Genomic DNA, 14,791 nt, shown 5'->3' on the forward strand with positions numbered 1-14,791 from the left:
ACAGGGAGTTTAGAACCTGCCTTTGCTTCCCTTGCCTTGCTGTCATGCCAGTGATCGTGCTGGTTTGTTTATCAGGGTCAGAAGGCTGCTGCTGTGAACTGACTATGCATGCTCATAGTGCCAGATGCTGGTTAGGTGCGTGGGGTGTGGGGCCAGCTGGGAGGCATCTATTTAGAGTGCTGGGAGATGGTTGCTCACAGCGCTGACTTTGTTTGCTGTATAAGATGCTCTGGCATGCGAGCTTGGAACTCGCATGCCAGAGCATCTTATACAAGGTTGTGTCTTATACATGGAAAAATACGGTAGTTTAAAAAATTTGCCTTATGCCCTCTCAGAATGTTTTTTTCTAATAGATAACTAATTAATTTACTTCATATAGATCAGACTGCACCTTGAGTAGACAACAAAAAGGTAAAAGGGGGGGCAACAATTTGCAGTTGGTTGAGATAAACAGTAAAGAAAGGCATCATGTTGCATGGATGACATTGATTAAGAAGAAGGAGTGTGATGTTCTGTAACCATCAGTCCATGCCTGACCAAGTTTCCCATGAGATTAATTTTACAGAGTTTTCAGAATGAAGTTGTCCTGGAATCACGCATGGTAATAACACAGAGACCAAATTTTCTTTTGTTTTTAATACTTTTTATTGTGACATATAATGATGGAAAAAGTTTAATAGAAACAATTATGATTATGATCTATAAATGCTATGTACTGAAATCATTAATAATAGTAACAGAAGTGATTTTCAGAGTGTTGAAGAATCCCTGCCTGCTTTAGCAATGATTTTCAACCCTCCATCTATTATTGCATTTAATCCTGGAAATGGTAAAGATGATGGATGTATACTTAATTTGTGCAGAATGGTGGAATCTTTTTGCCAGTTATATTTATTTTACAAGAAAATCCAAAATAGTGTATATTTATTATTTCGTATGTCTTCCCCCCCCCCCATTTATTCTGCTTAGGAATGCATTTTCTGTCCAATAAATTATAATCATGGTTGTGATCCAGTATTTCCAATATACACCATATTTGAAATTCAGAACATTTAAAGTTAAGCTTATGCTCAGCAGGTATTCAGATCAGGTCTGCTTGCTGTTAAACTAATCATTTTGAAGCCTGCCAGCATTAGTGCAAAGCAGAATCTGTTAAAAAAAATTGAACTTCTAAATTTGTTCTGTAAAGTGATATTTGCTTTTGACAATTAGATGGTGATGCAAATTCAGGAAAGAGTATAAATAGAGAAGATGTTTTCTTGAAACAGATATTGGAAGGTAGCCCTGAAACCATAACAATGCATTTATTTCATAACTATTAGCATTTTTAGTGATTCAGATCAATAATATAAAATCCTGAGAACATTTCATTGCCATTCAGAGGAAAGAGCCACGTATTTGTCTAGCTTAGTGAAATTTGAGGTTGGATATCCATGCTCCTGAAATTATTCAACTTTATTTCTACATATCATCTAAATCAGTCAAAGCAGAAGCACTGAGGCATTTTGGTTCTCTTATAACTAGAATTAGGATCAAAACTGAAAATGAAGCCTGAAAAAGTAGAAGTACCACGAATAGATTTTTCTTTAAATCAAAAAAGGCAAGGAAAAAATTCCAAGCAGTTTTTAATGAAGTTTTACTATTTCTGAAAAAAATTCTTGATGCAGCTGAGGCAGATAGGTGGTTCAAAAATGTGAAAAATAAATAAGTAAAGAAAATAAATTTGCTTGCCAGAGGCAAAGGTAACTCTTCCTAGATCTACTAATTTCATTTACCTGACATTGTTATACTAGCAGCAACCATGCTATTGGTATACATGTTCTAACTCTAAATATTCTATATATAGATTGCTGTAAAATAGGTTGTCTTTGAGGATGATTTGAAAAACTACAACTAATAGAAAAAAACAATATCTAGCATTTTGAATGGGACAGTTCACTGGGAATTTATCTTGTTAAAACCCAAAGGTACTTTTTCAAAAGGCAACTGGACTTGTTTTTCTTTGAAAATGTTTTGCTTCTCATCCGAGAAGCTTCTTCAGTTCTGAAAAAATTCTTTAATCAAAACTGAAGAAGCTTCTTGGATGAGAAGTGAAATGTTTTTAAGGAAAAAACAAGTTCAGTTGCCTTTTGAAAAAGCACCTTTGGGACAACCATGACCTGGATCTCTGAGAAACTCCATAGATACCTTGTTAAGAATTGTCCAATATAATAAATTGCTTTTTATCTTTTAAGCTTATCGTGGCTTGAAATCCAAATAACTTAAGCTTTTCCTATGTAGAATAAGCTTCTTATATAACAACATAACCAATCATCTTTCATAATTTCTTTTCTCATGCTATCAGGAATTAAGAAAGTATCTGAGAAGAGGATTTCCTCTTTGATAGCCACTTACTGATGGAAATTCATCCCAAGAAATGAAGGGATATTTTTCAGCCACCTGCTTATGATTTATTGATTTTAATTCCCTTATGCATGTTATGAATTAGAATAATATTTATACAATTCTATGTTTTAAACTCCTGGCACTGACTTTTTGTTATATTTTGCTGCTTTGCATGGCAAATTGTCTGTTCTACAGAGAGGCAACAGCCAGAAATTTGTCTCAGACATTGCAGAATTCCTTTTAAAGATAAAATCTAACCTGAATGGCATTGATTTATCTCCACTTAAAATTATTACATAACTTTAAAAAACTACTGGACATCTATATAAATAAAAATGTAAATGTTCATTTGTTCAAAATCTTAAATCTCTGAAAGTTCTTCACCGATTGCTTTGAAATTTTGACACAACATTGCATTCGAATACACGCATGTTTCTATATACCTATATTATATAGATGTCACACCTGTGACAGGTAAAAACATGCTTTTTTGAAAAACAACGCCATCTGTTGGACATAAAAGCAACACATGCTACGATTTTAGACAATCTCTATATCTGCACAGACAATGGAACAACAAAAAATATTGTATACCCACAAGCATTGTGAAATTAAACATATTACAAACGTGTGCTTTCTCTTTTCTTTCTTTTCCATTTAACCAGACTGAGCCATAGCAATGTGTGGCTCGGTACAGCTAGTTTTGAATACAATTGTAGGGAATCTTTAGGCTCATGCCAGTGGTTGTTAGCAATACAGCTAAGATGGTTGTAACTTGTAAGCATGCAAAGATTTTGAGACTCAATGGATTTTGTTTTAAAATTCCTAGAACCTAGTTGAATAGTTACCGGTAATAGCGATATTGAGTCGGTTCTAACTTCAAGTATATTAATAGAAAGAACCAAGGGAAATCTAATTCTTCCAACTGCTTGATTACTTCATTTTATTTTATTTATAAAAGGTCTGTTCTATGCTTTGTCTCATCCTGGTGGCACAACAATAAAATAAAAATAAGGAGCTAAAAACAAATAGAATACAGAAATTCAGTCGCTAAAAGTGCAACCCAAGAGAAACATAAAGCAGCTGGATTAGTTTAAAAATACATTGCCACAGCAGGAGGTTAAAACAGATTAAAGACTTGGTACAAAACTGTGGTGTAAGTTCACAATAGCAAAATCTTCCCACCTTTATAAATCAAAACATATTCAGATGGTGTTTCTAGCTTTTTCCTCTTTAATAACTGATTGATATTTCACTATCTAAACAAACATTTATATTAAGGGTAATTAGAGCTAGATTGATTATTCTTACTGAGGCTGATTTAGTAATTCATGTTATTAGTAACTTATTTTTCTGGGGAGACCTCCTGCCTCATGGAAACAGCCAGCCCCATAGATCAAAGCAAGTAAAGTAAATAAGTGATTTTATTCATCATATGTTCATCTAACTTTCTTTCTAATTAGTTTAGGGAAATATATATATCCTTTTTTGTTTTGTTTTATGCACATAGCTGTGAAGTAGGAGAAAAAGAGTGATGAAACTTATGGCACTTTAGAGATTAATAAATGTACTAATGCTTATGCATTCGCAGGTCAAACTCTGATCTGTTTAAAAGTTGTTGGTTTTTCTCAAGAGACAAACACAATGTCTCTTCCTTAGTATTTTATGCTCAGTTATCGATTCACTCAGTCATAAATGATTTTTGCCTTATTCTACAGTGTGAATTCCCTTCTATAGCTGAAACCTTGTGGTTATTCCATTACTGCTAATTCAAACATTCATTTGCTTGAAGATCGCACCATTTGTTTCCTAATCTATAAATATGTAAGAAACCTTTCACCAAGTATGTTACTTACGATCACTTTCCCCAATAGGCTTATAGCTCTGTTTTTTTCAATTTGTATAATCAAAACTCTCTATGTTGTTTAAAGATCAAAGATTAAAACTATAGAACAAATAAATGTTATAGTAAATGTCATAATAATTCTTAAAATAATTTAAATAGCAACAAAAGAAAACCAATGGAAGTAACACGAGCTAATTAAAGACTTGAAAAGGAGAAAGAGGAAATTATCTTTAGTGAATGTGCCTTGCTCGAAAAGATGATGTTGAAAACCAGCTTTGAAGCCTCATAGGTTGATGAATGTTAATCACATATCTCCAATTCAAAATTATATTCCATTAAGAAATTAATGATATAGTTGTTTAAAGCACAGTGGTAGTCAAATATCATGCAAGTACTTAAGAGTTTAACATTCTTTCAGACAAGTTTAATACCACTGCTGTGTCACTATTTTTAACAGTGTTATTACTGACAATTTTCAAGCTGTCAGTAAAACACTTGCTAAACTGAAATAATTGTTGTATGTGATTTTTAATCTTTGAATTAAGTAAGTTCTAATTAACAAATGGAAATATGCAGAGCTGACACATGTTAATTATAATTCTGTGCTTACTGTAGATAGTTTAACAGACATTTACTATTTCAATAACAAGTTCTCATCTCCAGTAAGTCATGTGGGAAGGGGAAGACAAAGAACATAACATAGCATAGTATATTATTACATAACATAATAATGAAAATAATGTTTGGTTTGTAGCACAAAGCTTCTTAACAATGTTCATGGCCAGACAATATAGTCAAGCTATTCTTAGTTTGATTGCTGCAGAAATCATCTCAGTGTTAAGCAATCATACGTGCAAAGATATAATGTTATAGGTCATGTCTTTGCTCTTAATCATTAAATTTCAAAGCTATGTCAAAAAATTAGAAACAGAATCAATCCGCATGTTCCGTTAGAATCTCAATACATCTATGAGGAAATGTAGACCAGATTCCCATGAAGGAAAGAATGCATTCCAGAGGAGCAAGAGACAATTTAGTTCACATAGTTTGTGTGAAAGGATGAGAGTGAAGATGGCTCCTCCCTAATAATTCCCAGAATATATGCTTTATAGGGTGATAGTTCACTTTAGTTTGATAGGACTCTCTATATAGATGGGGAACAATAAAGAAATCTGCTTGGAAAGAACTTTCATTCTTTCTTGTTTTTTGGAGTCTGCCCCATCTAAATTTCTGAAACATAGGTAGGATGAACCTTACATTAGGGAAACCTGTTGCTGGAAGAGTAGCAAATATTAAAGATATCAGAACCAGTTGTGGAAATTATAAGATCTACATTTTAAGAAATCATTATGAAATTGTGGAATAAATCATATACTATAATTTTAGGTAGCTACAGACATTAGATACTAGATGGCTTTGAGCCAGCTCTTTGTATCTAACTTGCATAGTTCAGATCCTCTGGGAACATCCTGAACCTGTAATATATTACATCTCGTCCACAGAAACCTATGGCTCTCCAACTAACCAAGGCCCATACTGGTTGAAGTTGCTGGATATTCTAATTAAATAACATTTGGAGAAATATGGGCTCTCACATGAATCAAAGAATCTTCTTCTAAGGCAGTGATGGCAAACCTTTTAGAGATCGAGTGCCCAAACTGCAACCCAAAACCCACTTATGCATCGTTGGGTGCCAGATGGGTGTGGCCCATTGGGTGGGTGTGGCCCATTGGGTGGGCATGGCTGCGGTGGTAACAGCAGACTGGGTGGGACTAAAAAATTCAATCAATCAATTCCAAATTTGCAAGATCTTTTTTTTCCCGTGAGAAATTGAAATTGACTGATTGAACCTTTTTTTTATTTTTTTGCACACGGCGGCAGAGGCCTAAAGCAAAAAGGTTTTATATAACCCAGCTGAAGGCCTAGGACTGGAGCAATGGCACACATGCCCACAGAGAGGGCTCTGAGTGCCGCCTCTGGCACCCGTGCCATAGGTTCACCACCACTGTTCTAAGAATTTGTGCATCCCTAATATAAGATATTTTCCAGATACAATATTTATAGGTGTAATCTGCATGTACTCTTTAAGCTGCTTCTAAGTTGTGCTCAGGTTGATTTGGACTGACACATACTGTAAACCAGGGGTCCCCAAAACCCGGCCCGTGGACCGGTACCAGGCCGTGACATGCCAGCAACCAGGCCGCACAAACAAGCAAAGCTCCATCTGTGGGAAGCAGGCAGCACACAAAACCATGCCCCCTCTGGTCCACAGAAAAATATCTCTCTCCACATATGCCCATATCTCTCTCTCCCTGATGCCCAAAAGGTTGGGGACTTCTGCTGTAAACTATTCACGTGAGAAAAGCAAGCTACCATGTCCTCTAGTGGACAATTTCCTTACTGCTATACCCTTCTACCAATTTTTCTCCCAGAAAAACAATTGTTAATTATTTTGCATCCTGTACAGATTGGCGGTCTTCTGACAGATAGCTCTATAGCTTCTCTTTTTATACTTTCTAGAAAACCCATCATATATTCCTTTTCTTTTTATCTTGGCCTTTCACTGAGTATTATGTAGAATGCTTTCTTTTCTCTGGTTGCTGTTCTCCAATCATTGTTGAATTGTGGTGGATTATTTCCTTGTGACCTCTTATATTCTCTGATAGCTAGCCTTCAGATCTAACGATGGTTCCCTGATATTCACTCTCCTCTGTATATCTGTATTTTCATCATAGATTAAATTAAAATTTATTTCTCTCAAAATTTTATTTCTTGTAAAAGGAAAAGTGGGCAATATGGATAAGACTTACGTTGTGATCATGATTGTGATTATTGAGTGAGAGAGATCGTGTCAGAAATAGCACTGAATGAATTAAATTTAGAAATCATTACAATACAATATTTACTGTATCATGGCTAATTTATCAATCTATACCATCTCTAAAGTTAACACAATTCAATGTGAGCTATAGTGACTGCAGTAAGTGATGTGATCAATCACAAAGGTTTGGTTTAACATTTCAGGAACAGGAATGGTTGATGATGGTTTGAAGATATTTTAGGTAATAAATTACCTATGTGGAAAACTGGAGAAAGAACGCAATGGTAGCAGTTAGAAAAACATGATTTTTTTCCCCATAGCATTTTCCCCACAAGTGCAGCATCCATTTTGTGGGGGATCAACTGAGCATTGACCATTGCTTGTGACAGGAATTGAATAACCAGCTTGTTGTCCAAGCCTGATGTTATGGCCTAAGAAAGAATGGACTTGCCCAAAGTCATTCAGCCAGCTTTCATGTCTAAGGCAGGACTAGAACTCACAGTCTTCTGGTTTCTACCCTAGTGTTATAACCACTAGGCCAAACTAGCCAACCCAGGAAAGGAAGAAAGCTTAAAAAGTTTCTGCTTTGATTCTATTTGGCATTATAAGAGAGAGCAAAGAGAAAACACTGCTTGGCTTTCAAGGCTGTGTTCCTACAGCCTATATAAGTAAGATAGAGTTCAAATATATTTTTTTCTGGAGTCTGATTTTTGACCTGGTCTAAAACTAACAGTGCCTTAAATTAGTTGGATCTAAGGGATCCATTTTGCCCTTTGAAATTCTAGAGAGGCTTTTAGGGCAATAGATAGGATTTGCACTCAGGCTTTAGTGTATGAGCTGCTCATCTCTGTAGCATCTAAAATAAGAACACCATGAGATTTACCTTTGATGTAATGTTAGATGAAATCAATGTGATTTCATTCATGAGGAAGCAACATCATGGGAGGTGAACTACCAGGATTTATTAGAATTATCTTGGATTCAGTTTTGGCCTGGAATAAAAAGGTGCTGAATGCATTGCAGGGAAGATACCATGACTCTACATGGCTAAATTGAGTGGTTAACAATTATTATGTTGAGACCAATCAGTATTTTAAGAATAAATACAAGCAAAGAAAAAAAATCAAATTCTCCATCCAAATCTCTGAAATAAGTGAAAAATCCTTCTCTCATTCAGAGGAGTGATGTGGCCTCACCCACTTTATTCTTCCCATTGTGATGTTCAATGCTTAAAATCACATTGCCTATAAATTCTGGGTTCTAAACAAAATGTTGTGACCCTAAATTTGAAACATATGGGGACATCCTTGGATTTATGTCTGGTGTCCTCAGGCAAGATGAATGTCAAACTCTGAAATTTCTTCCAGAGAGCAGCCCAAGAGTTTCTTTATTGTTTTTATTTTATTTTCTTACTTTCTTGCAATGGTTCCAGCTGCAGTGGAATTATTTAATTGTTGCACTTGGTGCTCTTTATACATGTTATAAGAGAAGAGACATGCTTCTCTTATAACATGTACAAAACTAACAGTGAAAAACTAACAAATTTGATTACAAGGCATACACTTCCATGAAGTGTAAATTATTTCATCAGATGGATTGAACCAATGTAAGAGTAAAGTAAGGATGATGTAAAGCAGGGGTGTCAAATTGCTGACCCGTGGGCCAGATGCATCATTTTGAAACCATGCCCGTCCCATTGCCGGTAATGGGAAAAAAGTCACAATACGTCGTGACACATCATGTGACGTTGCGAGTTTGACACCCCTGATGTAATGGAAGGGAGAAATAAAGAGTGTTTAAGCAGATGTAAGATACATATGAATACAGAATATAAAATAATAGAATTGAAAGGGACCTTGGAGATCTTCTAGTCCAATCCCCTGCCCATGCAGGAAACTGTTATACCGTTCTGCACAAAAGGCTGTCCAATCTCTTCTTAAAAACTTCTGTTGTTGGAACACCCACAGTTTTGAAGGCAAGCTGTTCCACTGATTGTTTTTCACTATCAGGAAATTTCTCCTTAGTTCTAGGTTGCTTCTCTCCTTGATAAGTCTCTATCCGTTATTTCTTGTCTTACCCTCAGGTGTTTTGGAAAATAGATTGTCCCTCTCTTTTTTTCTGTCAGTCTCTCAAATATTAGAAGACAGATTACAAGGTCCTCATCCATTAGCAAGTATAATATATTTTTTTAAAAAACCTTATGTGTATGTCTGTTAAGATCTAAAATAGTCTGAAATATTTGATTTTTGTGATTCTACAGGCCAGACTTTATGCAAAACAATTAATGGCAAAGTTTGCATCAGAACTCAAAGCAAGACAAAGTAATAGGTTAACCTCTCAGAACATATAATTTACAGATCTCAAGGTTGTTATTTTAACTACACCAGCATTATAAAGCAAGAAGATTCTGAACTCACATATGTAAAAAGCTTTCAGGCTATCTCAGAAAATGTTTTTCAATAACATTGTTTTGTATAGGAAACTATAGTATAGAAATATTATTCTTTCTACTTCACATTACTAAAAAGGGAATAGAAAAATAAGTATGGAAATATGAATGGCAGGGCACGTTCTACTAGAATAAGTAGCTTTTATTTAGTTTCATGTTTTTAATTGCTCTGACATTCCTTTCTCCTTTAGTCTTGATCTGTTTCAAGTCTGATAAAAGTTCTATCATTTTATAATGTTGGTATAACAGGAAAAAATTAACTTTTCAAGGAGAACGATCTCCATATTGCCCTTAAAATGTCATTGATAGCAATATTTTTGAGACTCTTGATTTCAAAAACAGTTTAGATTATCTATTATCAATCTGAAGTCAACCAGGATCTGTTTTTGAATCTTGATTAAAAATGTAAAATCTTCCTCCTTCCACACACTATAGTAGAAATTATGAAAAACTATAACTTCCCTTCTCTACCCCCTGACAAACCTCCAGTGTTGTATGTGCTTATCCATGCATGTATGTATACATGTATGTTATGCATTTACAATGCTTATTTATTTATATATTATACATTTGTTTAAGGCAGGGGTGTCAAAATGGCGGTTCATGGGCTAGATGCATCACACAAAAGCCATATCCATTCCAGCTCCAGCAAAGGGGAAAAAGTTCTGATATGTCGCAACACATCACATGACATGGTGAGTTTGATACCCCTGGTTTAAGAAAATAGCTAGTAATCAATTGTTGGGCAGAACAGGAACACATGCCCTTTCAATATCTACCCTATTTAAATTGAGTATCAGCAATGAAAGCTAACATACAAACTAATTTTATTACTTTCTGTTTCTGTTCATTATTGTTTATCACTAATCAATTATAGCTGTTTAGTTAAAAAGTGTGAAATTTCCCATGCAGTGTGCGTGTATGGAGTATCACAGAAGTTTTGTATAATCAATCAATCAATCAATCAATCAATCAATCTCAGAACATATATTTTGGTAGTGGGGATGAGAATTCCAAAAGCACCTGAATAGATTTTATGCCAAACTAAAGTGAATAAAATTATACTTTTGCACATATGGCAAATATCAATCATATTTGATTATATTTTAGGTGGCCATACCTTGGCCCTATTTAGCAGATTTGAACACTACAGTGATATTACAATGGATTGTGCCACTTTGATGAGAGAAGTCTAGCAAGTGCTATACTTAACCTTTATAACTTAAAGATAGAATCCATCTTTCACAGATTTTTTTAAAAAATATCCAGGTTAATACTTAATTTCTTCACTAAAAAAACATTAGCAGCCATTCCTTTAAAATAAGTTCCATAGTTGTATGAATTTTCAGGTTTTATGTCTAATAAATAAGAAATAATTGCTGGAGGAATCTATTTGTGCAGATGTATGATTTTTTTTAAGGTGATGGATGATAAGGACTAACATAGCTCAACAGCTAGCTTACCTCCTATCAGGAGAATCAGACCGAAGTCGTGGACCAAAAAGTGACAAGCTGAAAGACAAAGAGGGAGCACAGAGCATGCAGTCAATTCTCTCGCTATACTTCATTATCCTTTTGGTCACTAAATTTTGAACAGATGGAACCAATGCCATTGAAATTGCTCTTCTAACAGTAATTGCCATAGCCCTTGAACATGAGATGAGGACAGAGTAAAGTGGTAAAGATATATTCTGTAATTAGAGAGGCCCAACTTCAATCTCTGGTATTACAAACAGACCCTGGGAAATCCTTTTGCCTTGAAATTATATCTATCTATATATAAAATAATAAATCACTCATCATTATCCAGAAAACTGGATTTGCAGACTTGTGCATATATTAAAGTTTTTTTTTCCTATTCTATTTTTGATCCTTGAGAAGAGAAAGGAGTGTGATTTGTTTGGGATGAAATAGGATAACACTCTTCAAATAGCAAAAGGTTGAATATAGAGGTTCATTCTACCACCCTAGAATGAAGAAATAAAGGATTTAAAATTACAAAAGGCAGGTTGTGTTGAATGACAGAAAAGGCATTCTAACAATAAGAATGGTTAAACCAATTATCTAAAGGGGTGACGGGCTACCCTTTGCTGAATGTGCTGAATTAGAGACTGAACAAAAATTTTAAATGGCTATTTTGATTTGGATTCCTCCGTGAAGCAAGATTTGTTAGTTCTTTTAACAGTATAAATCTAAAAATCAGAAGATAAAGGTAACATTTTGGATTTTCCTTTTTGTTTTTTTGTAACAATGTGTAAAAAGCTGTCACTGAAAAGAGGTGCATGTTTAGCCTGAGTGAAGCACCTCTGAGTGAATCCGTAAAAGCATTCTTTGTAAGATTTTAGTGGCTGCTTAGAAATCTTTCTCCATATGAATTGGCTACTTTATTTTTTTTTTTGTTTTCATTCTGAAATGGTAAAATGAATGTATACATATACCAAAACAATTTGGGTACATCCATATTTGCCAGATAGAACACTGAAAAAGGTATTGTCTGTAATTGACAAGAAGAAAATAGAGGGAGAGTTGATTAAATAATTTTGGAACATACCTCCAAAATTTCTTTTCCTAAAGAACATTGATACAAATTAGATTATGTTTTCATTTTAGAAGCTTGTTAATGATTTATGCACTCATGATGCATAATGCTCACTCAGAAGCTAGCTCTAAACAGGCAGTCTTTTGTCCTGTCACATTTTTCATTTGTTGATTCCTTCAATACAATGATACCTATCAATATTGGCTTTTTTTCTTTTAATATAGACTGAATATTTTTTTTCTCCGATAAAAAGCCAGCTAATGGATTTTGCAAGAAAATGTGTATAAAATGTCAACTATAGATAAATATTGGAAATATTCAAATACACCAACTCGCTAGAGCCACTGATATGCATCTGTTAATATCTTGCACTGCACGTAAAAGGCTGTTGCTTTTCAGATTATGTGAGCATCACCACCCTGGTTGTTGGGTTCTTGCTTTCCTGTCTTGCAAAATTAGGAGCTCCATCTGAATAAACAAAATATTTTGCAGAGCTGCTGGGTGGTACTCTGGGACCAAATGTCATATTTATTTAGAGCAGCAGCATACCTACTTAGCTAACATGTGGAGAGGGCAGAGGAAGAGCCTGAAATATTTAGGGTGGTTTTGTGATATCTGATGTGGAGATTTGATTCAAGGTAAGAAGTGAGTTTGCAGATAAATGGTTAATATGGCAGCCATAGCCATAGAAAAATCAATATGAAAGCCATAGCGATGTAATCAAAGACCTCTCCATTTTTTATGTATGACACACAAACAAAGGATCACATGATTGTAGCCACCATCTTGACATTTTTTGACTTCCTCTCTGTAGAGTACTCCCAGAAAATCACTGGATGTGTAAAATTCATCCCAGCAGCCTGATAAACAAACAAGCACTTGTATTAATCAGTGAAACATAGGAAGATGTGGCAAATACATTATTCCATACAGTGCTGGGAAGGTTAGGGTTGGGATTGATAACACGTAATATATGTTATCAAGAAAACTGCATGGATAGACAGGATAAAGTGATTGACAACATAGTGCTGGATGATGAGCCTCACAGATCGAACGGCACTCAAAATGCTACTGAGGAAATGCTGAGGATCTTTTTGAGTACTAATAGTGTTTATGACACAACTAGATTAAAGTTTTTGGGATGTCTCATTGCTGTTGTTTCCATGCAGGAAAGGAAAAGCTGACACTGCACAAACAGGATTATAATGGAAATGCAGAACATAAGAAGCATAAAAAATGGAAAAGCTTGTGAAATATAAAATGAATCAATTATGCTTGACATCTTAGGCATTAATTAACTGAAGTGGCCTGGAATGGGACACTTTTAGTCAGAAGATCACATTGATTACTATTCAGGGCGCAGAAAAACAAAGAAAAAAATAGGGTTGCTTTTATTCAGCAAGGATTTAACAAATACAATATTTATGTTCAATGCAGTCAGTGAATGATTGAATAATATTAATTAAACTTTATATATAAATTTTAGTATAATGATTATCCAATTTCAGGCTCCAAAAACTGATGCAGGAGAGGGTTGATGAATGATTTATTTAATAATGTATTTAGATATAGAGACCATGTGACTCTAGAATGACTCTGAGCTATCACAATTAAGTAATAACAATTAAAAAACATCAATAAAGAGAAAATGACATGTATCCAGGTAAATACACTCAGTTTAACAAAAAATATCAGCAACAGGCTTCCAAAACAATGCTAGGCCTGGGAGAAAAGCCCATTTAAAAAAAAAAAAAAGACCATGCATGAAGTCTCAGTTAAACTGATTTATTACTTCTCATGCATATACACAGTAATATAATGGTTAGCACTATTTTGTCACTAGATAAGGGTCAACAGAATTCAACAGAATTATTAACTTAGTGACTATGTGAGACTCTAGGCTGATTTCTCTTTTGACACCACCTCCAGGTTCTGCCACTCCTTCTCCTACAGTTGGAAAGAGAGACAAAAAAGGACAATCAGCAACAAGATTGATGGACTTGATTTACTACAGCAAGGGGTGCAACACTGAAAGATTTGAAATGCCAGGTTGGGGCAGTTCATCTTTTGTCTTGTCATCTTATCATCTTATGTGCTTGCTAAAAGTTGGCAATAACTTAATGATGCAAGAATTCTCTAGGTAAATTCATCTAAATGTACTTACTGAAGACTTCACTGATCTTCAAATGGAACTTCCAAAGTATTAAAAAGTAGACTGTTATATGGCAAATTCTGGAAATGTGACTTCTTTGGATGCCAGAGCCAGTTTGATTATAATAATGTAAGGATGAGTATCTGTAAAGAGCTGCTATCCCTTAAATCTCATCCTATTTTAACTGGGAAGCTGGACTGACTTCAGTAATAGGGCCATATACCCTGGCTCTGAAACTCCCTTTGATTATGCCATCACATTTAATTTCTTACAACTTTGAAGTTGGAATCCCATGAAAATTATAATGTGAAGCCTTTTTGTTGTTATTAAGCCATTAATTTCTTGTGGATTTTCTGTATTTATTAGAAAATAACTTCAAAAATCCAAAATGCGTCTGGCATGTAAACTTTAAAAATGCTGATCACAGGAAGCATATTAAATAGCTGTTGACTTGTGGGGATGATTTGATATCCCTGCGTGCAACTTCTTTGGGTGGGAGTAGATTTAACTAATGCAGCTCATTCTCCATGAACTTAATTTATTTTTTACAACCCTATGCAAACATTGATTTATTGATTTATTTTTAATGAGACAACAGTT

At 34.6% G+C, this 14,791-nt stretch overlaps 1 long non-coding RNA gene across 1 annotated transcript; it reads left to right on the top strand.

Moving 5' to 3' along the window:
- Positions 1–452: 452 nt before the first annotated feature.
- LOC120319622 lies at positions 453–14,089 on the top strand. The gene is made up of 2 exons (XR_005559800.1): positions 453–601; positions 13,969–14,089. It is a non-coding gene; the product is annotated as an uncharacterized LOC120319622 (long non-coding RNA).
- Positions 14,090–14,791: the final 702 nt, after the last annotated feature.

This window comes from Crotalus tigris, unplaced genomic scaffold (assembly GCF_016545835.1).
Source record: "Crotalus tigris isolate CLP2741 ecotype Arizona unplaced genomic scaffold, ASM1654583v1 scf7180000020892.262510, whole genome shotgun sequence".
Lineage (NCBI taxonomy): Eukaryota > Metazoa > Chordata > Lepidosauria > Squamata > Viperidae > Crotalus > Crotalus tigris.